Source organism: Micromys minutus (genome assembly GCF_963924665.1).
Source record: "Micromys minutus genome assembly, chromosome: 13".
NCBI lineage: Eukaryota > Metazoa > Chordata > Mammalia > Rodentia > Muridae > Micromys > Micromys minutus.
This window is the reverse complement of record NC_137982.1, coordinates 16748455-16775581: the sequence shown is the minus strand read 5'-3', so window position 1 is coordinate 16775581 and position 27127 is coordinate 16748455. Positions and strand designations below refer to the sequence as shown.

The window sequence follows — 27127 nt, the reverse complement described above, 5'->3', positions numbered from 1 at the left end:
AGAGGAATTCAACTCCTTCTGGATTTCTTCTACTCTGTGTTCCGTAAATACTACATTTTATTTTTTTTTTTCTTTTCTATAATAAATTAGAAGTTCAAGCTGAGTATTGATTTCAAAAAACATGTATGTCATTATGAGAAAATGAAAACTGGTCCCTAAGTGGACATAATTACAATGAATAGACCAAAGGAAAATAAATTAAAATCTAGCATACATTTGGCTCTAATCTTGTTTCTTGCCTTACCAGTTGTTTTATGAAACTTTGGGAACACCTCTTGCCTGATATTTAGATTTAGCCTTTGTAAAATGTGAAAGACTTTGTTGGCCCATTTATTCTTGTTAGAAAGACATAAAAATTAAATGGAGTATGATATGAAAATCTTCAGGCATTTAGAAATGCTATCTTTGCATATTAGGTACTCTCAGTTAAGGCTATTTTTTATTATTCATGGGTATAGATAAATGATATAGAATTTTTTCACCATTATAAGTTGACGTCTATTACCCACAAGGGCTTAATAGTGAGTCAGGCATATTGTACATCAGACACTAATTACAAAGAACAACACAAATTCTCATTTGTCTTAGCTATTCAGTAGACCTGACAAACCTGTAACTTCTCTCTGTCATTTTGATTCCTTTCTGTAACTCTCATTTGTAACCCTCCCCACCTTTTTTCGAGAACAGTTATTGATTTTCTTACTCACAGTAAAACTCCCTAAATAGCCTTCAAATCACATAACAACCAGGATTTAATCACATAGTTTATGAACACACTGCAGGCTAATGCTTTTTCAGGTCTGACTCTTCATTCCCCAAGTCTAAGGCACACTTTCCAAATAAACAAAAGACAGTATGGGCACTGAATGCTTCATAATAATATATACCAAGACTATATATGAATATATATATATATATATATATATATATATATATATATATATATATATTCTGCAGAGTAACATGATTTTTTAATTAGTATAAAACCAGAGATTATAATTATGACATTGTCCATACTTTTAAAGATATACCTAATTTTATATATTTTATTGTATAGTATAGTACAACAGTATGGAATCTACTGTTTCTAAATTATTATCTAATGAGGGTTATCTAAATGACCCCTTAGCAAAAACCTTTTACAATATAAAATGTCATTATAATTAGGCCCTTAAATTCATTTCAAAATTCAACTCAAATTATATCTCATAATATTAATCATTAATTTTAATTCATTCGAATATGTATAGCTGAGTTAAGCCAATTAAGTCCTGAGTGAGCACAATCATGTCATGGACCTCAATGTATCAGAACCATGGGAATGGTAAAGCCTTCTTCCAGCCCATATGTGCATCTTGACAGTGTATATAGAAGCTATAAATCACAACTTGGTTGTCCAGGGTAACTGTATCCTATCATTGCTCCCCTATATATGCCTCCTACAGAGTTTTGCTCAAATATGCATCCTTGTTCACCTGAATCAAATACACTTACCTTCTTGTTTCACATATATAAAATAAATACTCTCAGTTTCCAGGCTGCTACTGCTGCATTACCTTAAGAGTTCAGAGCCTACTTGAACCAAGCTTGTCTGCATGTCTGTCTTTCCTCATTCCTTCATCACCATAGCCAAGTTACCAGAACCCAGTTTCCTGAGTCATGACTGGGAATTACTTAAAAGTTTATACATATCCAGTATGTGTTACAAATTAGTAAAAGTCCTCAGTCCTCAGTCTTAAAATTCGTCTTTCTAAAAGAGTTGAGACTTTTACAAATATTGTGTCCACCCCTTGAGAGACACCTGTTAGAGAAGGAGAAACAGAAGGAAGAAAGGACAAACGGAGTCACACATTGAGGCAGCATGGTGTGCTACACTGTGTTGTCTATGGACATTTCAGAAAAACAGACATACTACTTCTCAAAATTGTTTTCCCATTGCCTGGGGGCTGATCATGGCATGTTCTGATTCTCTAATGTTTGTTATATGTGGTACAGTACATTCTAGGTCTGTGTGCATGGCCACTGAACAAGAATCAGTTTGTTTGAAAAAAGACTTGATCTAAATATGTACAAGAAGTGACCATCTTTTACTGTGCACCACAAAATTTAAAAAGGGAATAGGGTGGGAGACACAATGCAATTTTGTATGTTGTACTGGATGGTTTGTGCCAACTTGACACAAGGTGGAGTTATTACAGAGAAAGGAGGCTCAGTTGAGGAAATTCCTCCATGAGATCCAGCTGTAAAGCATTTTCTCAACTAGTGATCAAGTGAGGGAGAGCCCAGCCCATTGTGGGTGATGGCATCCCTGGGCTGGTAGACCTGGGTTCTATTAGAAAGCAAGCTGAGCGAGCCAGGGGAAGCAAGCTGGTAAGCAACACCCCTCCATGGCCTCTGTATCAGCTCTTGCTTCCTGACCTGCTTGAGCTCCAGCTCTAATTTCCTTTGGTGATAAACTGCAATGTGGAAGTGTAAGCTGAATAAACTCTTTCCTCCCCAACTTGCATCTTGGTCATTATGTTTTGTGCTGGAATAAAAACCCTAAATAAGACATATGTGTTTGTTATCATCAGTGATAATCTATAAGAAAGCACCGTTTGTTAAACATGAAGAACCCAGACATAATCTTTTTGTTCTAGGTCATTTCCAGTTTAGAATGTTACAACATAATTGAATTGCCCCTGCATAAGTAATTTGTGTTTATGTCAATTATTGTGAATGATCTAAGATTTTATCCCATTTGCAAGCCATATTTGACTGCCAGGGTTTCTCAGATCTTGGCAAAGGGCACTATTCTCTTGGGTCAAAGATAAAGCACTGTCTTGCTCCCAGTTTAGGTGACAACATTAGCTGCAGGATTCTATTTGCTCCTCTCAATTTCCAGCATCACTACAAAGATTGAAGAGCAACACTGCATGTCTCTGCTCTGCAGTGAGACTCTAAAATCACTGCTTAAGACAAATGACCATGTCCCTACTTCTCCACACCTCTCAGGGAATAATGTCATCATCTTTTCTTTAAGGAAAGATATTGTCTTTCCACTTGCACAAAAATCTTAAATAACCCCACTCCCATGTGTATCTTCTAGCACATCTTAATTATCCTTATTCTGAAATAGTTATATACAAGAGAGGAAATAATACTTATATAATGCAACTAGAATTATTTTCCTTAATTTAGCATTTTTTTTTTGCTTCTTGCCAAAATTCATGCTGCTGTAGCTGAACTATTGTGTCAATGTATGCTATTGTATTCTATTGACTACATGCCCATCTGTGCCACTGCTAGACTGTTACATTACTATGGCTCTGTAGAGTAACATGAAATTAGACATAGCCATATCTCTAGCATCTACATATTTGCATTCTGTTCAGGATTACTTTGGGTATCTGAGGTTTTGGAGTTTTTAATGTGAATTTTCAGATAGTCTATTGTTTTGTACTTTTATATTTCTGTAAGGGATGGCATGGAAATTTTGGTGGGCATTGCGTCAAGTTTTTGGATCAATAGAGTGGTGGTTTGGGTGAAAATGTTTCCATACTATTGTATATTTGAATGCTTGCTCACTAAGAAGTGGAATTCTTTGAAAGACTTACAAGTATTAGGAAGTAAATTCTTATTTGAGTCACTGTGGTCTTTTTAAAGAAAGTGTGTCAGTGGGGGTTCACTTTGAAGTTTCAAAAGTCCATTCTTGGTGCACTCTTTATGTCTCTCCCTGTCTACATATCAGGATGTAGTTCTCAACTATTGCTTCACCACCTGCATGCATGATAGCATTCTCCCAGCCATAATAAAGAACTAAATTTCTGAAATAAGCAAATACAGAATAAATTCTCTCTATTATAGGGTATGACAGACCTGACCATTATGATGCCTGTTCATGGGAAGTGGACTTTGGGCTTTTAGATTAGGAATACAATCACTTGTACTTATTTGTAAAGTTTTGCAATTTTCTTATTATATTCACTTTGTATATACATGTATATACATGCTGTGTATATATGCCTGTGTGAGTACACATGCCATGGTGCTTGTATGACAGAGCAAACTTGCTTCATTTAATTCCTTCCTTCTGCCATGGTTCTGGGACTCAAACACAGGCCGTCAGACTTGGATACAAGCATCCTTGCCTGATGAGCCATGACATTGACATCTTTGTTGTTGATGTTTCTGTTTCACTCAAATCTTTCAGGAAAAGTGTTTGCAATGGTTTAGAAATGGTAGCGTTAAGTTGTCATATTCCTTTGCTAGACTGCTGTTTGGGGTGTTAGACACCAAACCTTGTCCTTCTTTAGAAGCAAAAAAATGTACAAAACCAATCACTCTCAAAGTTTAGGCCTAATATGAACATGCAATAATAGACAAATATAAAATTTCTCTCCAAATCCAATCATTGTAGGAAGAGAAGAAATGCTTATGTAGTAGCATGCTTTAATATGGTGTGAGTATGAGGAGAGAATATAAGAACAGAACTGGGAAAATAAAGTAGAATAAGGGGGGGGGTAAGAACACGGTAAGGTGTAGCAGTTAGCAGTAAGAGTAGAATAAAAAAATAGGACAAAGAAATGAGATTAAACAATCCAGACAGTCCCAGGTCTCAGGAGGTTGAAAGGTAGAGATTTCACCAAAGACCACCAAAGGAGAATGTAAAAGAAAAATATGGAGGAATAAAAGAAGAGGTTTAGGGAGGCAAGGGTGAGAGAGAGGTGTGTTGAAAGTAACTTGGCATTTGTATTAAATAAAAGTAATGGAGTTAATGGGAGCAAGCTGGTTGGAGTGGAGTATGAATGCATTCTTTACTAGTTGGTGCATGAATCCTCTGTGAATTCTCTATTTCCTTTGGGCAACCATATACCTTCTTTATGTCTGGAAATCCCTTTGCAAAGCCAGGTCACACATGCTAAATTTGTCAGTAGTTTATTCTTCAAAGCCTTTTGACAGGTGCTAATTTTGCCACCGAAAATCTTTCCAGATATCTGGTATATTTCCTGTAACCAGTTTTTATTTCCTGCCAAAGAGTCAGGCTGAGCAGGTGAACTCTGAAAATCCTACAGAGTTTTGATCCAGAATGTCTTCCCTGCGGTGTAGAGGTATTTATACATTATAGTTCTGCCATCCTCAACATTTCACTAGTGTGAATCACTGAGTTTCTGGAGCCTCCAATCTATCAAATCAGCAAACATTTTTTTAAGGTGGCAGAGTTTGACATCTTCAGACATAAACTGTCATAGATGTTGACATTTGCCATGTCTACTTGAGCTGAATCTATAGCAGGCATAGACACATATCAACACTTGTGTTGGAAGTTTAATAAGACAAGTGAAGCATTTAGGTTGCTAAAGAAAGGATTTGATAAGATCACACATAAAATAGTACCAGTTTAGATAGTTGGTCTGAAGGTGATACATACTTGGGCACCATCAATGGACTAAGGTTGCTTTTACACTTTTATTTTCTCACTGACTCATATTCACTTAGTGTCCATTAAATTCTTCTTTTATTCTAAGGCACTAGTCAACAGTATGAGGAAGAGAACTGTGCACCCCAAATCCATCTTGAAGAACACAGGTGAAAACTAGATATGAGAAAATTCAAAAGCAAAGGCAACTGCTGTACCTTATGTAAGACCTTGTCTGGTGGACCCAACTTGTTCCCATGTCACCAGTGTAGGATGTTCTCGTTCTTTTAATCTGTAAGTGATTTCTGCATGTCTAATATTCTCAAGGATAGAAAATAGGCAACTATTCTCACAGCAGGTAGATATTTCTCAGCTGCAAAGGAAAAAGAAAATTATGAAAGAAGCTGTCTGCATTTGTGAACACACTGATGACATGAAGACATGAGGACCAAGTGTCACAAGCTGGCCTAGGCCATACATGATTTTAAACAGCATAAAAGAGAACATATGACGGAGGTGCTTAGTGTTGCATCTAGGTGAATGGCAGGTATTAAGTTAAAGCTGGCAATTTTAGCCATACTTCCTCACATAGAGGATACATATAGTTAAAGCAGTTACAAAGAGAAAAAGTAAAATTGATGGAATTTTAGCCATTAATGAGTATATTCAAATTGCAGGTCCATCTTAATTCAATTATAAAATCTGCATATTCAATGTTTAATATCTGAACAAAACCAGGCATGCTTAAACGCATTTAAAAAGTTTTTCACAAAAGAACAGACATAATATGCAGTTATTGATAATAGGATACTAACTCCAGAAATCTCTGAACACCCCAGAAACAACTCACAGGCCATATGAAGCCAAAGAAAATCAAAGGCCAAAAAAAAAAAAAAAAAAAAAAAAAACAAAAACAAAAACAAAAAAACAAAAAAACAAAAAATGAAACCCTCAGTCTTTATTAGAAAAAAATAAATGTATAGCACCCTCTAAGAGTATGGCGCACCTGGACTTTAAGTCACTAATAATCCAAGAGCTAAGAATATGGCTCTGTGGCAACTTTTGGTATTCAAAGATCATTATGCTTAATCTATACTCACCAAGAAATCGGTTTCCATGTTACCTTCTGTCCTACATGTACTTTATGCTTATGGTAACTAGTGAGATTTCAATGCATGATATTGAACCTCTGAAAGAATTAAGTATAGACAAAAAAATTCATATAGAGTTATGCAAAAATGCCTTTAAAATCTGTATATGTACCATGCTTTTTTTAAAAATAAGGTTGTAAGAGAGATAAAAATGTCATCTGCATAGAGTGATGTTTTTACTTCTTCCTTTACGATTTGTATCATATTGATTTCTTTTGCTGTCTAATTGCTCCAGCCAGGACTTCCAGTATTATGTTGAATAGGTAGGGGGAGAGTGGGGCAACCTTATCGTGTCCCTGATTTTAGTGGGATTGCATCAAGTTTCCCACCATTAAGTTTGGTGTTGGCTGTTGGTTTGCTTAAGTGACCCCACAAATTCCACCAGAGAACTCCTACAGCTGATAAACAAGTTCAGCAAAGTGGCTGGATATAAAATTAACTCAAACAAATCAGTAGCCTTCCTATATTCAAAGGATAAACATGTGGAGAAAGAAATTAGGGAAAAGATACCCTTCACAATAGTCTCAAAAACTATGAAATACCTTGGTGTGACTCTAACTAAGCAAGTGAAGGACCTGTAGGACAAGAATTTCAAAACTCTAAAGAAGGAAAGTGAGGAAGATTTCAGAAAATGAAAAAGATCTCCCATGCTCATGGATTGGAAGGATAAACATTTTAAAAATGGCTATCCTACCAAAAGCAATCTACAGATTCAATGCAATCCCCCATTAAAATTCCAACCTAGTTCTTCATTGAGTTGTAAAGATCAATTCGCAATTTCATCTGGAATAACAAAAGACCTAGAATAGCAAAATCCATCCTCAACAACAAGAAAACATCTGTGGGAATCACTATCCCTGACCTCAAGCTATATTACAAGGCAATTGTGCTAAAAACAGCATGGTACTGGTACAGAAATAGGCATGTGGATCAATGGAATAGAATAGAAGATCAAGAAATGAGCCCTCATGTATATGGTCACCTGATTTTTGACAAAGGAGCTGTAAACATTCAATCAAAAAAGGACAACCTATTCAACAAATGGTGTTGGTCCAACTGGCACTCAGCATGCAGAAGAATGAAAATAGATCCTTTCTTATTTCCTTGTACAAAGCTCAAATGTAAGTGAATTAAAGATCTCCATATTAAACCAGATACACTGAAACTATTAGAAGAGAAAGTAGGAAAAACCTTAGAACACATAGGCACAGGAGAAAATTTCCTGAACAAAACACCAATGGCTCAAGCTCTAAGGTCAAAGACTAACAAATGGGACTTAATAAGATTGCAAAGTTTCTGTAAGGGTAAAAATATTGTCAAGAAAACAAAATGGCAGCCAACAGAATGGGAAAAATCTTTACCAACTCCACATCAGATAGAGGCCTAATATCCAAGGTATACAAGGAACTCAAAAAGCTAGACACCAGAGAAACAAACAACCCTATTAAAAAATGGGGTACAGAGCTAAACAAAAAAAAAAAAAAAAAAAAACTTGAGGAATGTGGAATGGCTGAGAAACATCTAAGGAAGTGCTCAACATCCTTAGCCATCAGGGAAATGCAAAGTAAAACAACCCTAAGATTCTACCTCACAACAGTCAGATTGGCCAAGACCCGAAACGCAGATAACATCAGATGTTGGCGAGGTTGTGGAAAAAGAGGAACACTTCTCCACTGTTGGTGGGGTTGTAAACTGATACAACCACACTGGAAATCAGTCTTGCGATTCCTCAGAAAATTGGACATAATGCTACCTGAAGATCCAGCTATTCCACTTCTGGGCATATACTCTAGAGACACTCCAATATACAACAAAGATACATGCACCACAATGTTCATAGCAGCTCTATTTATAATAGCCAGAAGCTGGAAAGAACCCAGATGTCCTTCAGTATATGAATGGATACAAAAATTGTGGTACATTTACACAATGGAGTACTACTCAGCTATCAGAAACAATGACTTAACCAAATTCTTAGGGAAATGGTTGCATCTCGAGAATATCATCCTGAGTGAGATAAGCCAGTCACAAAAGAACAGACATAATGTTCAATCACTGATAGTGGGATGCTAATCCCAGAGGCTTGAACTGCCCCAGGAACAACTCACAGACTGTGTGAAGTTCAAGAGAAAAAGAAAAGAAAAGAAAACAAACAAACAAAAAACATTATGCTCAATCCTTACACACCAAGAAAATGTTGTCTAATTCCGGGTTACATCCTGTTTTACATGTACTTTTTGCTCATTGTAACTAGTAAGACCTTAATGTAGAGTATCAAACTTTAAAGAAAAAAAAAAAGCCAAGCACTGACAAAAATGTTTTTGTATACATTTATGCAAAAATGTTTAAAAATTTTTTTCTTTTATTTTTGTTTTTTAAAATCAAGTTAAAAAAAGAGATAAAATATATAAATAAAAATCAAGATGTTTAATTAAAAAAATAATAAAAAGTTTGTCGTATTAAAATAAGACATGCTATTTGGAACAGATGCTTTGGTTGGTGCAAATAAATAAAATATATTTGCATTATAAATGCTCAGTTTTCTGTGTAATTTGATTACTATTGCTTGTGTTCTTATACCTAAAAGTCAAAGTTACAAGGAAAACAATCACATTAGAGCAAGAAGAGTTTTAAAGATAAAATAGAGTGATGGCTTCTATTGTCTCATTTTGTTCTTGAATTTACTAATACAGCTCTCAACTGAGTCATATCTAAGTGTTTGGCAACAAAATCATAAAAGTCAGACTAGCCTAGTCCTGAGTAATGGTCCCTTCTGTATAGGAGTCTCAGAAAGTTAAGTGGATGGCTGTGTATTAGTAAGTGGGCAAATACTTTTGACATGGGTCCATTTCTGATATACTATTATTTTGCTGAGTGAAAGAAGATGCAGAAAAGTCTACATTTGTGTGTGTGTGTATCATAAAAGTGTCAAAGGTATATGTATATATATGTATATATATGTATGTATGTATACTGTTCATATACACATGTATATATCTATCTATATCTATATATCTATATCTATATATCTATATCTATCTATCTCTCTCTCTCTCTCTCTCTCTCTATACATATACATATATATATATATATATATATATATATATATATATCTTTGCTATTTTTATGATTGGGGAGATAAAAAAAGATTATATTTTTTTCATCTCTTTTTATTTTTTATTAGATACTCCCTATATTTTCATTTCAAATGTTATCCCCTTACCCCACCACTGCCATCCACACTCCCTCTCCACCTACTTCTATGAATGTGTTCCCTCTCTGAATCATCATTTCCATCTCACCGCCTTGGCATTTCCTTACACTGGGAAGACACACCTTCACTGGACCAAATGCCTCTTCTCCCATTGATGCCAAAAAATGCTGCATATGTAGCTGGAGCCATGGGTCTCTCCATGTGTGCTCAGTGGTTGGTGTTAGTTTCTGGGAGCTCTGAATCATTTTGTTGGTTGATAATGTTATTCTTCCCATGGAATTGCAATATCTTTTAGCTCCTTCAGTTCTTTCTCTAGCTTTTCCATTGGCAATGCCATGTGTTCAGTCTGGCGATTAGATGCAAGTATCCTCAACTGTATCTGTATAACTGTGGCAGAACCTCTCAGGAGGCATCCATGTCTGGATGCTGTAAGTAAGCACTTCTTGGCATCAGCAATAGTGCTTAGATTTAGTTGTTGTATATTGGGTGGATCTCCAGGTGAAGCAGTCTCTAAATGATCTTTTTTTTCAATCCCTGCTCCTCTATTTGTCCCTGTATTTCTTCCCATGGGTGTTTTGTTCTCCCTTCTAAGAAGAACTAAGGCATACACATTCTGTCCTTCCATTATTTTGAGCTTCATAAGGACTGTGAATTGTTTCCTGGGTATTTTTCTTTTTCAATAGCTATACAAGACTCGATTCCCTCTTAGACCTAGTTTCCTCAGCTGTAAATCAGGCTGGCTTCAGAATTTTCTATTCCTGTGGATATTATATAAATATTAGAGAAAACTTAAAAGCTGTAACTATACATTAAAATAGAAATTATACATTATCTTATAAAACACATGAATTGTTATTCTGTTTTATTGAGCATGTGTGTGTGTGTGTGTGTGTGTGTGTGTGTTTATAAAGCATAAACTGTTGTGTTCCTAAAATAGTTAAAACAATGTTTGTATCATGATTCATGGACTTTTAATTCTATACATATATTTAAATCAAATGGCAGCTGACATAAAAAAACTGAATTTTAGTGACTGTGTTACATAAAATTCTATCTAATGAAGTTTAGCAATATAACTCTAGAGATTCACTGAGTTAGGAGGACCCCGATGATAGAAACTGGAGTCTGCCTGACAGAGTGAGTGTTGTTCAGCAAAGTCAGATAGTTTGTAATTTTACACTTTACACAAGATAATTAATGTGACATTTTCCCCCCAGTGAACATTTACTTTCTGTGGTTTTGCTTTAAGGTTCTACTGTTGTTTCAGTTGACATCTAGACTTTCATTTATTTTGGGAAAGGTAAAAGGGGTTTACCCTAGGTGTCCTCTCATGCTGAACAAATACTATCCTTCACTGTAAAACCAACCTTTTCTACAGTTTTCACTTAAAGAGCAGGTCTCACTAAGTTTTTCAGAAAAGCATTACACTTAATCTGTAGTCCACATGGGCCTTGATTTTGCAATCCTCCTGCTGCAGTCTTCCAAGCAGCTGAAATAATAGGTTTGCACCACCATGTGCAGCTGACTTTAAATTTTTAAAAGAGAAAATTTCCCAATTACATGTCTGCCTGTGGTTTTCTGTCCTCATTCTGGCTCTGTGGAACTGTGAGAACTCTTTCTCTGTAGCATGGCTCTTCTGAATTACTTCTATGTTCTGCCAGAGTCTTGGTTTAGAGATTTATTTTGAAGACACAAGACCATGCAGGTAGAAGGAAACCGAATAAGTTTCTTCATTTTCTCTGGTTAGAATACATAGACTGATAATGGCTCATGTTTCTCTATTCAGTTCTGTTATCTGTGTAGCAATTTGAAATTCTTCCTGGGTTGTAATAGAAACTTAACGATTATTTATCCACAAAGGACCAGCATCAGCTTGGAGAAGCATTCTATGAGTTTATATTCAGTCATTACCACAGATTTCCTTTTGATTATTCAATGAATCAGCATCTCCAAACCCCAGCCCCTTGATGCTTAAAGAGAGATAGCAAGCACAAACAGAGACAGTAAGACAGCAAGGTGGGAACCCAGTCTGAAATTACCTTTCCTACTCTGCCTGGGCCTGCACCTAAACTACCTCAGTTTTAGGATTTGAGGCTGAGCTTGAACTCAGCAATCTACTTGCCTTTGTAGGTATAGACAACAACAGCAGCAACACCAACCTCATCTTGGTGGGATCTTGCCTTGTACTCACCACTCCTTAAATCTTTATTTTGTTCCTTAGCATCTTTCTCACAAGCTGGACCACAGGGCAGCTGCCTCTGTTCCTTTAGATCTATGAACATCACTACACAATTCATTCTACTTCTTTATAGTTTGCAGACTAGAGAAATTATGTTTTCAAACTTGTGCTTTCAGCATTTTTTCCCACAGCCTGAAGCTCACAGCATTGTACCATTTGGCTGAGACATTTGCTACACCCTCTCCTCTGAGACAAGTGCTCTCTCTGATTATTGTGTCAGAGAGGATGTTCCTCAAAGGAGGAGAGTGAAACTGTACACATTATTGTACAAATTTCCCTTATGCCTACCCAACTATCAACACTCCTTGTGGCCTTCACCCTGCTGCTTTTGTTTCCAGATCAAGAAAGCCTGTTATGCTATCCCTCACACAAGGCCAAGCATGATGTGATAATTGCCAAACCAGTTGATTGTGATATATCTTTGGGCCCTTTTGTGTTTCTGTGCATACCCAAACAAAATGTACATGTAGCCTTTGCCAAGAACTAAGCTCTAACATTGTCTTCAACTTATTTGTAGAATCAACTTTTGAGAACTTCATACACACTGAATTTTTAAAAAAATATCTTCAGTTATTTAGAGGTTAGGTATATGATATCAATAAAATAATTACTAATATTACTTGGGAAATATTTGTGAATATAACTGAAATAGTTGTATCACATGAATATTTGTGAGTTAGTAAAATTTCCAGATTTGGTTTAGCAAATTCATTGTCAACAATGTAGCAAATGGTTGTAACATGTAAGCATAAACACAAAATGAGTTATTCTTCTGACTTTAAAACTTAAGTATGTACTTTACATCTCAAGAACTGTAAAAACATATTTAAAGTCCAGAAAATTATTTTTAAATGGAAATATTCCCCATCTATTTTCTTTAACTTAGGCATTATATTTATTAATCTTTTATATAGAGTTATTTGGGTTATTGTACTTAAAAGTGCAAGTAAATACACAATGCAATATATAAGAAAACAGTATTGCCTTGTTATTTTAAAGGCTAAACTTTAGTTACAATGAACATTTTATTAGTGAAAACATTACCTTCATCATCAATGTATTTTCTAAATACATATCATTAAATATATATTTGTATTTTTCAATGACATATCAAAAAAGGAAATAAAATATTTTTAATCAAAATTTGCCAATTTGTTTTTGCTCTGTAACAAGCAGTTTGGTAGTTCTCAATATTCTTAACCTTGATATTCTATGATATGTTTATATTTCTAATGCAAATCTTAAGTGTTTTTATCCATTTGGAACATGAGTGTGTATAAGTATGCTCTGCTGTGCTGTGTATATGTGCATGTGTATATGTGGTGTTCTGTGTGTGGTATATGTGGTGTGTGTGTATGTGTGTGTGTGTGTGTGTGTGTGTGTGTGTGTGTGTGTATGTGTGTATATGTATGTGTGCACGTTTGCTTCTTGCTATGTTTTGGCATGAATGTGAACATGCCATATTGAGTGGATGGAAGTCAGAAGACTAGCTTGGGTGTTATTTTTGCCTATGACCTTGTTTGTTCTGGTTGTAACTGTATAGACCAGACAAACAGGCCTGTGAGCTTTGATCTTTCCTTGTCTCTACCTCTCATATCACTGAAGGAGCTCTGAAATTACAAGTATACATATTACTCTGTCTTGTTATACATGGAATCTGTCGAGCTAACCTTAGTCTTCCAACCATGTTGACCTCTAATTTTCCCACTGGTCTACGGCCTAAATCCTGTAAATTCTTTACAAAACAGTTATACTTCAGTAATACTATGTAAAGTTTATATTGTCATTATTATTCTTATAACCAAACACTTTGGTAGACTTAGAAAAGATTGTCCTTGGTCTATAATGAGTATTTTCTGTGACAGATGAGCAGAGAAAACAGAGATAGGAAAACTACTTAGAAAGCACCTAAACACAGGAAAATATTACTTGATTTTATTTCAAGAAGTAACAAAACAGATAAGTTGAAATCAAATTAAAGATTCATAGAGATTGTGATGGTGGAAAAGGATTAAAAACTGAGGATTAGGGTGTGATTCTAACTTAATATCTCAGGTACCACTGTGAAGTAAAAAATAACAAGGGAAATAAAATTTGAGAATGAAGTGGTATTGATATGTCTTGCTTATTCATGAAGTTAGACATTAAATTTAAATGATAAATGTACAAATGTCATAAGCACTTAGAAAATAGTCAGAGATCATACCTCATGCTTTGCATCAATAATCAAAAACATTATTAGGCTCCCATAAGCACAGAAGCTGGTAAAACATTTTTAAATGTGATTTTTAAATGTTGAAAAGTAAGTTTTCATTTAGAGTGAAATCTGGCTAGGATATCTAAAAAGTGAGGTTGGCAGAATTCTTGTGTAGCATCATAAAGCCCTGAATTCAAACCCAACCACCTGTGAATTGGGCCTAGTGGCTTATGTCTGTAAATCCAGTGATCTAACTTAGAGGAAAAACAAACAGAAGTTCAAGTTCACCCTTATCTTCATAACAATGTAAATGCACTTAGCCTTCATGAAACTATATTTCTAAATTTTCAAAAAAGAAAAACTCTCTCTTGTTCCATATCCTTGTCAGCATGGACTGTAACTTGAATTTTTGACCTTGCCTATTCTGACATTCTGATGGGTATAAAATACAATCTCAGAGTCATTCTGATTTGCATTTTACAGATGACTGAAGACATGGAACTTTCCTTTAAGTGTTTCTTGGAAAATAAACATTCCACTGTTGAAAATTCCCTTGTTTATTTTCATACCCCATTTTTAAATTAAACTATTTGGCTTGTTCTTGTTTAATTTCCTGAGTTCTTCATATATTTTGGATATTAGTACTCTGTCAAATGGAGGGTTGCTGTAGATCTTTTCTATTGTGTCGGCTGCTGTTTTGTGCTATTGATGGTGTTTTTATTTTTGCAGAAGCTTTTTCTGTTTCATGAGGTCTCATTTATTAATTATTTATCTTAGAGCCTGAGCTTTCATTTCAAGAAGTTGCATCTTATGCCAATGCATTCAAGGCTACTCCTCACTTTCTCTTCTATTCGATTTAGTGTGTCCAGTTTTATGTTGAAGCCATTTTGTGGGTAGCAATGCCAGAGAAGGACCTGTGAAGGTAGGAGTGGGAGGAGAGAAGCGAAGGACTGCAATCAGGATGTAAAGGGAATAAAGAAATCAGTTAATGAAACAAGAAAGCAAGAAAATGGAAAAAGAAGTCTGACAGGGGGAACAGAACATGTGGATATTGCTGCCTTATCAGTTGCATGAGCCACGCTTATCTAAAAGGCTTTGCTGCATTCATCAGCCTGATATACATTTGCATGGTCAGTGGTTTTTGAGGCTAGCAAATAGCTGTAACTTGTTCTTTTCAATGTTCATGTTTGTATTCCTGCGTTATGATGGGAAGAAGATGTGGAGTAGTTGTTTCAACTTGCCCACCCCTTATGGCTTTTTCCTTTTTTGTAAAAATATTGCTTGCTAAGCCAACCTTTAAAACTAATAATTAAGTTGATGAGTACATAAAGTCTAGATGTTACAAGTTAGTCCCTTATTCACTCTTTTACAAGCATTCTCACTATAGATTCAAAAATATCTTGTTGTGATTTTTATTATAAATATGAGAAATCCAAGAATTAATGAATGTGCTGAGTTATTAAATAGCTTGTCTATCTAAGTAATTAATTTTCCTCTCAATTGTCTATGCTTCTGCTTAAAATAATGAAGCACTAGGAAGAAATAGATAGATCACATACATTATCATCCAGTGACATTTCTTTTGCCTTGTCACACATTTAAGCAGACTGTCTCTGATGGTTGCCTTTCTCTGAGGTAGAATTATATTCTAAAAATGTCGGATTATAATACATTAATTACTTTTCCCTTTCTGCTGGTCTCTTGCAATACTGATGAGGTAAAAGTCATGTTGTTTCTTATGTTTGCTTTGTCTTCACACTTGTTCGAACAAGACCTGACAAATGTAGAGATAGAAAGTGTGTAGTGGATAGAGCTTCAGGGAGTATGAATCAAGCTAGGATAGAACCGATGCTAGTTCAAAACGACAGCGATGCAGGCAAATGCCACAGCCTTGCCATTTATAACCTTTAAGCGATTATGCTACAGAACAGAAAACAGATCAAAAATATGTGATCAAGGTGTTTATTTGTGTCTTAAAACAATAAAGGACAAAAGTAGACTAAGGATAAAAGATAGGAATCACAGCAATATGATATTTATGTGTATGACCCAAATCTATCCTTGTTAGAAAGTTGTTGAGGTTTGGACTTCTGCTGCATATTGTGATGCTAGGTATACCCCCACAAGTCTTAGTGGTTCCAGAGACAAGTATATACAAATTATGCTATGAGATCTTGCCCCCAAGTTATTTCTGAATAGTAATTAAATATGCTGTTAGGCAATTGCTGATCAAAAGGCAAGTTTTAGGGTTTATGAGTACGGAAATTGTAGGAGAAAAAAAGATGAAACAGAAAACCCTGCTTCATTTTTATCATGTTTAATATGCATGTGCAACTTCCTTTGACTAGTAAGCTATAAAACATATTACTTGAATTGCTTCTAGGTAGACACTTTAAGATCCAGAATAAGTTACCTACATTTCTGATTCTTTGCTGGAAATTATGAAAGCATGTGTCAAACATAGAACCAATCTCTATAAGTTTCTAAATGACTATGTATTGAGCAACATTGCATTGCTGCCTGGTAATACCTCATGAAGAATATTCTGGGAAGGGTTTTATTTAGCTCACTGTTTGGAAGGCTCAGGTCCAAGGGCAGCCAATCAGGTACTGATCACTTTGTTTGTATGGTGGTTAGGGTAGCAAATGGTGAACATCATGGTAGGAAACTGTATAAGTGACATCTTGAAGAAGAGCAGAGAAAGGGAGAAACTGGTATCTCAGGTTATTTTTAGAAGTTAGGATCCTAATCACCTTTGTGATTAAAAAGAGTTGGGACTTGAGCCAGATGTTTTCAGGTTCTTGACTACCGATGGCAAGAGTAAAAATAAGTGTTCCCAAGTTTTACAAAATGGCCATCCTACCAAAAGCAATCTACAGATTCAATGCAATCCCCATCAAAATTCCAACCCAGTTCTTCAAGGAATTGGAAAGATCAATGTGCAATTTCATATGGAATAACAAAAGACCTAGAATAGCGAAATCCATCCTCAACAACAAAAAAACATCTGCGGGAATCACTATCCCTAACCTCAAGCTATATTACAAGGCAATTGTGCTGAAAACTGCATGGTACTGGTACAGAAATAGGCATGTGGATCAATGGAATAGAATAGAAGATCCAGAAATGAGCCCTCATGTATATGGTCACCTGCTTTTTGACAAAGGAGCAGTAAACATTTAATGGAAAAAAGACAGCCTATTCAACAAATGGTGCTGGTCCAACTGGCACTCAGCATGCAAACGAATGAAAATAGACCCGTTCTTATCTCCTTGTACAAAGTTCAAGTGTAAGTGGATCAAAGATCTCCACATTAAACCAGATACACTGAAACTATTAGATGAGCAAGTAGGGAAAACCTTAGAACACATAGGTAAAGGAGAAAATTTCCTGAACAAAACACCAATGGCTCAAGCTCTAAGGTTAAAGATTAACAAATGGGACTTAATGAGATTGCAAAGTTTCTGTAAGGCTAAAGACATCCTCAAGAAAACAAAACGGCAACCAACAGAATGGGAAAAGATCTTTACAAACCCCACATCAGATAGAGGCCTAATATCCAAGGTGTACAAGGAACTCAAAAAGCTAGACACCAGAGAATCAAATAACCCTATTAAAAATGGGGTACAGAGCTAAACAAAACGTTTTCAGTTGAGGAACACCGAATGGCTGAGAAACACCTGAGGAAGTGCTCCACATCCTTAGCCATCAGGGAAATGCAAATCAAAACAACCCTGAGATTCCACCTAACACCAGTTAGATTGGCCAAGATCCAAAACTCAGATGACAGCAGATGCTGGCGAGGCTGTGGAGAAAGAGGAACACTTCACCACTGTTGGTGGGGTTGCAAGCTAATACAACCACTCTGGAAATCTGTCTGGCGATAACTCAGAAAATTGGATATAGTACTAACTGAAGACCCAGCTATTCCACTTCTGGGCATATACCCCAGAGACACTTTAACACACAACAAAGATATATGCACCACAATGTTCATAGCAGCTCTATTTATAATAGCCAGAAGCTGGAAGGAACCCAGATGTCCTTTAGAAGATGAATAGATACAAAAATTGTGGTACATATACACAATGGAATACTACTCAGCCACCAGAAACAATGACTTAACCAAACTCTTAAGAAAATGGCTGCATCTAGAGAAGATCATCCTGAGTGAGATAACCCAGTCACAAAAGAACAGACATAATATGCAGTCACTGATAGTGGGATGCTAACCCCAGAGGCTTGCACTCCCCCAGAAACAACTCACAGACTGTATGAAGTCCAAGAAATAAAGAAAACAAAAAAATATACATATATTTACCAAGCAAGAAGAACTTGATTATTTCCATGTTGCGTTTTGTTTTGCATGTACTCTACGCTTATTGTAACTATTAGATTTTCAATGCATACTGTCAAGCCCTTGAAAAAAATCAAGTACTGACTAAAAAAATATATTCACATGGTTTTATGTAAAAATTATTTCAATGTCTGAAAAAACAGTACTGACAAAAATGTATAATTTTAAGCAAAAAATGTTTAAAATTTGTACATTTATCTTTGTTTTGTAAAATAAAGTCGTTTTAAAAAAAAGTTTTACAAAAAGAAACTAGACCATCTTGTTCTATCATAATTGACAGTAGGGCAGAGTGAGAAGTTTAAAGCCCTACTCTACAGCCCGGAGATGTTTTTTATGGGGCCTAAATGAAATACGGACTGGATAGAAGAGACAGTGTTTTTGTTGGATATTTAATTTCATTGATAAATTCAGTCATATTATCATTTCCCTACCACAAAAATCCATTTTCATGATGTTTCTGATTGTTATTCCATGCTTATGCACTTTATACACAAATATAATGTGAGAAATAAGGCATTCTCCCTAAAAATTTCCAGAAAGACACAGTTTTACCTTAGTGTACTTACAGAAAAGCCAGATCAATTTGGATCCAGCATTACTCAGAAGGAGAAATGCAGGGAACCAAGTCTCAAAAAAGAGTTATTCCTTGGTGAACACAAGCAATATTCTAACTACCCAGATCCACAGTGGCATAGTGAGAAATGAGCGATTATTCTGGGTTTTGATATTTAATGTTGTTACTGCAGAATAGAAATGCCTGTTCTGCTCATAAGCATGCTGTAGGTTTCTTTAGAGTGTGAAGTAGATCTCACTAGTAAATCCAGACTATTGAAATAATGTTATAAATAGCCAAACATTAAATGACTTTCTGACTTAAGAAATAAACATTTGCTGCACTCTTTAAGTACCCTGGCTTGGATAGAACAGCAAATACATCAGAGTCAGAGGCATCTGGAAATGAAGAAAAGTTATTTGCATAATGTACAGGCCAAAAATTAATATATTTCACTGCTACATGGCAAAGGTTACCACTAATTGTGTTAAAGAGCAGGAAGAAGATCCTGGAGACCATTAGTGAAGAAATCCTTGACAATCACAAGACATGCAACAGAGAATTTTAAGGTGAAATTACCGTTCTTTCTTTGTTTATCTTGTTCCCATGAAATTTAAAATGTGCTAGCATGTAAAATTTAGTTGTAGTTTGTATATTAGTAGCTACAGAACTTTCAAAAAATATGAGAATTCAAATGAGATTTATTAAATGCCAAGTGATCCAGGAACACAGTCAGTTTTTACACATGTAAAGGACAGAATTTGTTAGTAGCAAATTACATGTGTATATGCAATTATATGTATATATAAATATATATTTATTTTTATATATAAAGAGTTCATTTTCTTAGGTAACATACTACAAACATGCCCAGATATCCCTTAGTGAACAAACATGATTACTACCTTAGCAACTGCTTCAGAGTAGGTCAGAGTAGAACAAGGTGTTGAACCTTGACACCTATAGATAAGTCAGCCATTTGTGAGTGCAGTTGATGCTTTCCATCCAGAATGTTGTTGTCTAAGAGAATAACTCCCTTACATTCTTGGGAAACTCATCTACATGAAGTGATCTTTCCCACTTTGGGAGAAACATATACAACTGCTTTAGTGATGTGTGATTGTGTGTCTGTACTTACATCTGTGTCTGTGTTTCTGTCTGAGACATGTTTCAGAAAAGCTACCTCAAAGTGAAAACTGTGGAGAGAAAAATGATTAAATCCTTGCTGTCCCGTGGCTTCTGATTTTGCCACTGTCTACTGATGATAGCAAGGAGAACAAAAAAGTTCTCATACTCTGAATGTTGGGGGACAGAATGAAGACTACCAAGTCAAGCTGTTATTTTAGTTTTCTAAACTCTTTTTCATTGTCAACTGGATAATAGTAACCTTCACCTTTAAACCTTAAACAAAACAAACAAACAAAAACAGAAAATAAATCAGACCAACTGTTAAAGAAAATGTAGAAAATCCTTTGCCATGGATGTTGCATTGCTTCTAAGTTAACAGAGCCCGCAATAGACTCTCTTCTCAGTATATCCACATGAATATGACATACATACCACTGTGATGTAGATGTGGTTATGTTCTCCAGTTATTTCTGTTCATTACTTGCTTTTCAGTAAGACACATGCATTTCAAATGGAGTTGGTTTACCTTTCTGTACATTTGCACTGTTATATCAGAAATATTTGGATTTTCATGTCTCTCTATCAGTTATTACTCTTCAACCATAATTGTTTTGCATAACCTAGTAATTGATAACTAGTTTTTATAAATAAATCTGTAACATGTTAATGGAAGTTTATACTAAGACTGTTAATCCACTAATTATCATAACTCATTGTCTTATACTTAATGAAAGAAGCTTTTTAATCCATACATAATTAATCAAAATGTGAACATCTGTGAAGGCCTTTAAATAATGAAATGAAGAAGGGGAAAGGCTTAAAAAAGAAAATGTAAGGATTTCATGAGATGGGTGTGAACTTACATCACCTCATGGGAGGTGATTTTAAATCAAATGAATATTTTAATATAAAAGGGATAAAAATAATAGGAAACCAACACCGTGATAATTGGACTGCAAACATACGCAGGAGAATTCACTCCTCTGGGCTCTAAGAGCTGTAAACACTAGTTTACTGAACAATATAGTACATGGCAGGACTTAGTATCTGAATTAGACTGTATTACTTCTTTGACACCTCTAGTGCCAAACTCGTAGTTACACAAGTATGATAAATCACCATGAGCAAAGCAAGATACAGAAACTTGGGATTGTTCATGTTATAATTCCTGAGGGATTGGAGTGTGTCCTCTCTAGGAGTCATGGCAACAGGCAGCAGTCAAGCCACAGGTTCACATCTCACTAGAGAAGCAGGAAGCACACAGAGCAAGCCCTAAATGGCCTGAGTCTTTAAACTCTCAAAGCCCACCCCAGTGGCAAACTTTATATTACTAGTCCATACCTTACAAACCTCGAAAAAAGTGCCTTCAACTAGGTACCAATTACTCAGACTATAGCAGACGTCCCATTCAAATCATTATAAAAGGTTTTCTAGATGGTTGGGGTCTGTTTTTGTTTGTTTAGTTTTTCCTGTGTCTACTTTGTATATTTCTTTGGACACATGGTTTATTCTGTGTGGTCCATGGCTTGGGAACTCTTATGATTGGCAAAAATAACATATATTCAACACCTCATATTAAGTGGCATTGTACTTGACTATAAATTAACAGTTCTGCTTATGTGATTTTAATTATGTGTACATTAGTAGATTATTTAATACAGTATATGTAGTGTGGAAATAGTTGTTACAGTATACTTATTACAGAGTAAGGCCCCCAACCAAATATTTTTCTTAACTATTTAACAAATAAATAATGAAATAATTCCATTGTCTTTAGAAAAAATAAAGGTTGAGTCCTTAGAATCAAAGCCACTTTGTCAGTTTGCTCAGTAAAGGATGATTTTGGAAATATTAGTTAACAAAGAAAGTACTAATAGCTTTTGGAACATTACTCTGAGAACCATTTCCCATTTAGTCTGCAGTTAGTTAATCGAGTGTATGTTCATTTGTCCACATAGGCTATAAAATCCTACAATGAAGATGTAATTATAATTAACATTGCTGACCAGTTAAAAGGCATAAACATAGCATGCCCATCAATACAAAGTCTCTATCTGCTGACATTTCCAGTTATACCAGATGGTGGCTTTAATGATGGCGCCTGGTTGTGCTTCTAATGATTTTTCAGCCTGATGGTTCTTTTATAGGGCCTGTCACATCCTAGAAGGCTGAAGGGTAACTTAATAATGATCTTCCAGCATATGAAGGGTCATGAAGTCTATGGTTATGAAGTGACCAGCTGTTTCTCATTCACACAAGCAGAAGTGCTTTTAAACTCTTCCAGGAAGATTTTATCATGGGCGGGAAGTGGAATCTCTTGATAATAAAACATGTTTAGTGGTGACAGATGCTAAATTTCTTATGAGTTCTTAATGAGTTCTTATTTGAAAAATAGAACATGTGTGTTTCAATTTGATGTTGTCTCAGAATCACTTAACATCTATTAGTCTATATTTTTAAACCTTTCATACTCCAACACAAAGGTACATTTAATCTTGACCATAGTTTTGTACCAACATGACTTTGGGTAAATAACTATTTCATACTTTCTGTTCATCTTTTTGTTTGTTTGTTTTGGTTTTTCTTCGATGGAGATGACAAGACCCAATCCATGGCAGGCAGGTAGCTGTCCTACCCTGGATACAGCTAAAAGCCAGACTTTATGTCTTGATTTGCTTGTGTATAGAACTGGGTGAGCTATTTTGTCTCAATAACTAAGGTCAAATGACAAATACTACTTGTGTGCATTTATTTGTCTTATCCTCCATGGAGATAAAAGCATGTGCTAAAATATATTGATTTTGATATATAGAGTTTCAGAGATAATGAAGACTTTTGTAACTGTGTGAGGGAGTACAAACCTTAAAGTTTTATTTTTGACACATATACACTGCTTGGGAATGACCTCTTTTATAGTATGAAGGCACATGAAAAGACCTGACTTTCCTTAGATTCTTCCTTAAATACTGTATTTAAGTATTCATAATACAATCCAAGCTGGGACATTTAAATTTTCTCTTTCATTTTTTCTTCTTTGATGAAAACAAACAAACAACAACAGGAACATCTGGGAAGCTGTCACAGAGACATGTATTTGCTGTCTTGTCATTAGGACAAATAAAAGGCACTCTGGAAAGGTCAAAAAAAAAGGGGGGGGGGAGCAGGCATCTCAGGATGCAGAGAGGATATTGCTGTTGTCCTGGTTATTTGACACTGAACCAAATGAGAAACATTGGTTGTGATGAATGTCAGGGAAATGAGATGAAGCAAACCTCAAGGCGCTTGCTTATGAGTGATTTGATTTACAAAGAGTATGCTTCGGGGACTGTACAGGCTACCCAGACTTTATTGGAATCAAGCAGTGAGAGGGGGAAGTAAGACCCTGCCGGGAAGATGTGATTCTGTGGTCCAAGGAGGTTTTTCTGAAGTCAAGGTAGTTAATACTCTCCCTGTCTAAGGAGAGGGATTCAGACATGCAGATACTGAAGAGGCCCAGGGAGGGTTGAGAGTAAAAAAAAAAAAAAAATCCAAGCAACCTGCTCTCAGACATCTCATCCAGATGCGGATGCAATAGTGACACAGGTATTGATTAGTTAGCCTTCGGCTCTGTCTGCCATTGTCTGGTATTGCTCATTGGTATTTTTTAAGGGCAAAAGGGAAGAGAGAGAGATCAGAAATGTTCTGAAAACATAATTATTCTGCTTTTCATCTTCAAAGTACTTTTAAAATGACTTTCATGCTGGTAGTAAAAGTGAAGCAGAATGGGTGGTGGGGGACCTTCGCGTTCACTGAGCTTTCAATCCTTTTGCTTTTAGGGGATATTCATTCTCAGTTTCTAACTGTTGTTTCACTCACCATGTATTGACATCTACTCGCTCACCCCCCCCATGCTCTTTCAGATTTACCCAGTGCAGTTAAATATTCAAATCCTACAATTTCTTGTGAGATTTAGTGTATCCCATCCCTGTTTGAAGCTTAGCTACAATTCTAAAACAAAAATGCAAATCCCCAGTTAACATCTTGATTATAGCTGTAAAAACAACTTTTTAGATTATTGGTACCATAAAATATAAGATAAATGCTAAAGATGGTAACAGCAACTAGGGAGTTATCTTGTGCCCACTGACACTTAGAGGAGGAAATGATCTATTCTATTGTAGTCCAGTGGGAGATGTTATGTGTAGAAAATACTGTCAGAGCTCACAGAAATAAAAACTGAAGTCCATGTTTGCAATAAGGTCGAGACTGAATAGCTCAACTCACTTTAATGATTAGGCATTCTCCTAAATACCTGAAAGAGCTGTCATCATGTAAAATGCTTGTCAGTGCTCAAAGGCTAGTAAAGACACACTGACTGTCTCAAGATCCCATCTCAAGGCATAGGGATTACATTAAACTAGCTGAAGAAGTCAGAGTCACTTACAGTACCTTACACAGTATCTTTGTTGATAGGCAAGATTGCTGATCCCTTGTAAACAGTATCCCTTGATTTAAGAACAAGAGCTTCTGTTGCTCTTCACTAGCAGCAGTGTCACTCCGTCACAGTTCACACTTTACCAGTTGTGTCTCTTGAGTGGTACATGCTGAGACCATGGTGTGCCCTGCACTAAGTTATTCGATTCTGTGGAAGGTAGTGGCTCTTCACACTACACCTTGTCCAGAGAGACTGTTTACAAGTAGTGACTGACTCCCTTTTGAGTGCAAATGCAGACTTACCATGAACCTGCACCACAGTGGACACATGTACACCTTATCTGTCTAGCACTCTGCTTTTTCTCCAACCTGCAGTAGGCACAATGTAATAAATACCTTAGGTGTTTATTAGGTAGAAAGGGAGGTTTCCCTAAATAACAAAGTAACTAGAAACAGGGAAAAAGGTATGTATTGAAATCATGCCAGGAAAATCAGGCCTGAGAACTTTTGAGATACAGCATTCTGAGAGTAGGTTTGATCCCCACTTCAGGACCCCAGAAAGAGGAGTACAAAATACTTCAATACAGAAGGCCCCATTAGCCTGTATCTCACCACCCAGTCTGAGAATCACGTCCTTTACAGGTGGAGAACGCCTGATTGTTCCTGCAGCTTGGCTTGGCTCTGTCTCTGCTATCGGGGCAGGTTTCTTAGTCTACCTTCTGTCCATCTACCTTTCCATCTGTCTGGACCTGGCCTTCATTCAAGTGCCTATTTCTTCATCTGGACTCGGCTCCACTTGACCCCCCAAACCTTGGCTCAAACTTTGTCTTAGCATCAACCTACCCTGCCGCAGCCTCTCCCACAGTCCTCTAACCTCACTCATTGCATTGTCCCTCCAGAGAACTTTGACATTTCTATCAGCTTCTTCATCAGCTTCTTCGCTGCTGCCCCTACTGCCTTTTCAAAGTCTCTGCACTATCCTGTTTGCCTTCTTAACTCTTTGCCATTCTGAAGCTTAGATAGGTGGATAGATTTATAATACAGATAAATAGCTAGATAGATAAATGAGAGATGATAGGTACAGATGGTAGAAACAGATCGATAGATTTACTGTTAACACTGAGAATTTTTGCGCGCGCGCGCGCACACACACACACACACACACACACACACACACACACACACACACATTGTCTATAATGAGAATTGTTATGAAAAATAGTGTTGCCTGTACCCTGGAGCGCCCACTGCCCGCCCATAACTGCCTTTGAGGGTTGGAGGTGAGTTAGTGCACAATCAACAGCATAGATTCCCTGGAGCAAGTAAGAAATTCTGTTGCAAGGTCTTTTAATAACCTCCACCCTCATTGGTCCAAAGAAAGCATCTCTTCTAAACATCAGTTCCTGATTGGCTAGCATTGTCTGCATCAGCAATCCTTATTCTCTCAGGCTGCTCCAAGTTAGGTCCTCCTTCAGGAGATGCCTTTGCAGCTACATGGCCCCAGATGTTTATGCAGAGGCAGTTGTGCCATTCCTCCTACAAATTAGGGTTGGAATAACTAGGGCAGTGTTTGTCTCAATGAGCTACTAAGAAAATTAGAATTGACTGGCAAATTGTTGGTAATGAAGCAGCTTTCATTTGTGAATTGTTATTATACAATATTCTGACATTGTCACAAGACTCGTGTTCAGCTGTATTATTGAAGGAATAGGATTACAGCTCTGCATTCCTGATCATACAGAGACTGGAATCAAATCAAGCCACAATGTGTGAATTCTCTCACTATATAATGGTGGCAATTTAAATTATTAAAGCCATTTTTTTCTTCTTTTTAGCATTACATATTTCATCAAACCTAAAACTCATGGTTTTTGAGATACACTGGTGGCCAGAAAGTAACAGAAGTCCAAACAATTTTCCATTTTTCCCAGAGTACAGGGGTCAGAGAACAATGTGTGATGCCTAGGATTTCATGTGTATGCTGAAGATCCCAGTATCGGATCCTAATAATCACATGACAAATAATATTAACTATTGAGAAGTCACTCCAAACCCAAATATTAGAATTTTAAAATAAAAGGCTTCTAACAACAGTTTTGTGAACTTTATACTTTGCAGAGTTTTCCAAAGATAGTTTATGTACATTTGGGTGTTTTGTTTTCATGTAGCAAATGTGTGGCCATTTTGCTGGAAAGGCTCAGGGAATGTTTTCTAGTTAATTTCTTTAGTAACATCTCCAGAGAACAAAATACTCCACAGAAAGACAAGCATACTGCATAGTTATCAAGATTTGTACTTCTTTAGGCTATTGATCTCTTACTTGGTAAAATTATAATAATACTCTCCATTTCTTTAAAACAAAATATAACCAAATATCAGTATTCTAACTTAAGGTTAGAATCTGCAAATAATTGTTATAATATAGTATTTCAAACAATATAAGATAGCTAGGTAAATACGAACCTGTGAAAGACCTG

At 36.1% G+C, this 27127-nt stretch overlaps 1 protein-coding gene across 1 annotated transcript in view; it reads left to right on the top strand.

Moving 5' to 3' along the window:
• Window positions 1–27127, top strand: part of LRP1B (LDL receptor related protein 1B) — a gene marked incomplete at both ends in the record, with an annotated part of 1929155 nt that overhangs the window by 954018 nt on the left and 948010 nt on the right. The gene's annotated exons all lie outside the window — the stretch shown is intronic.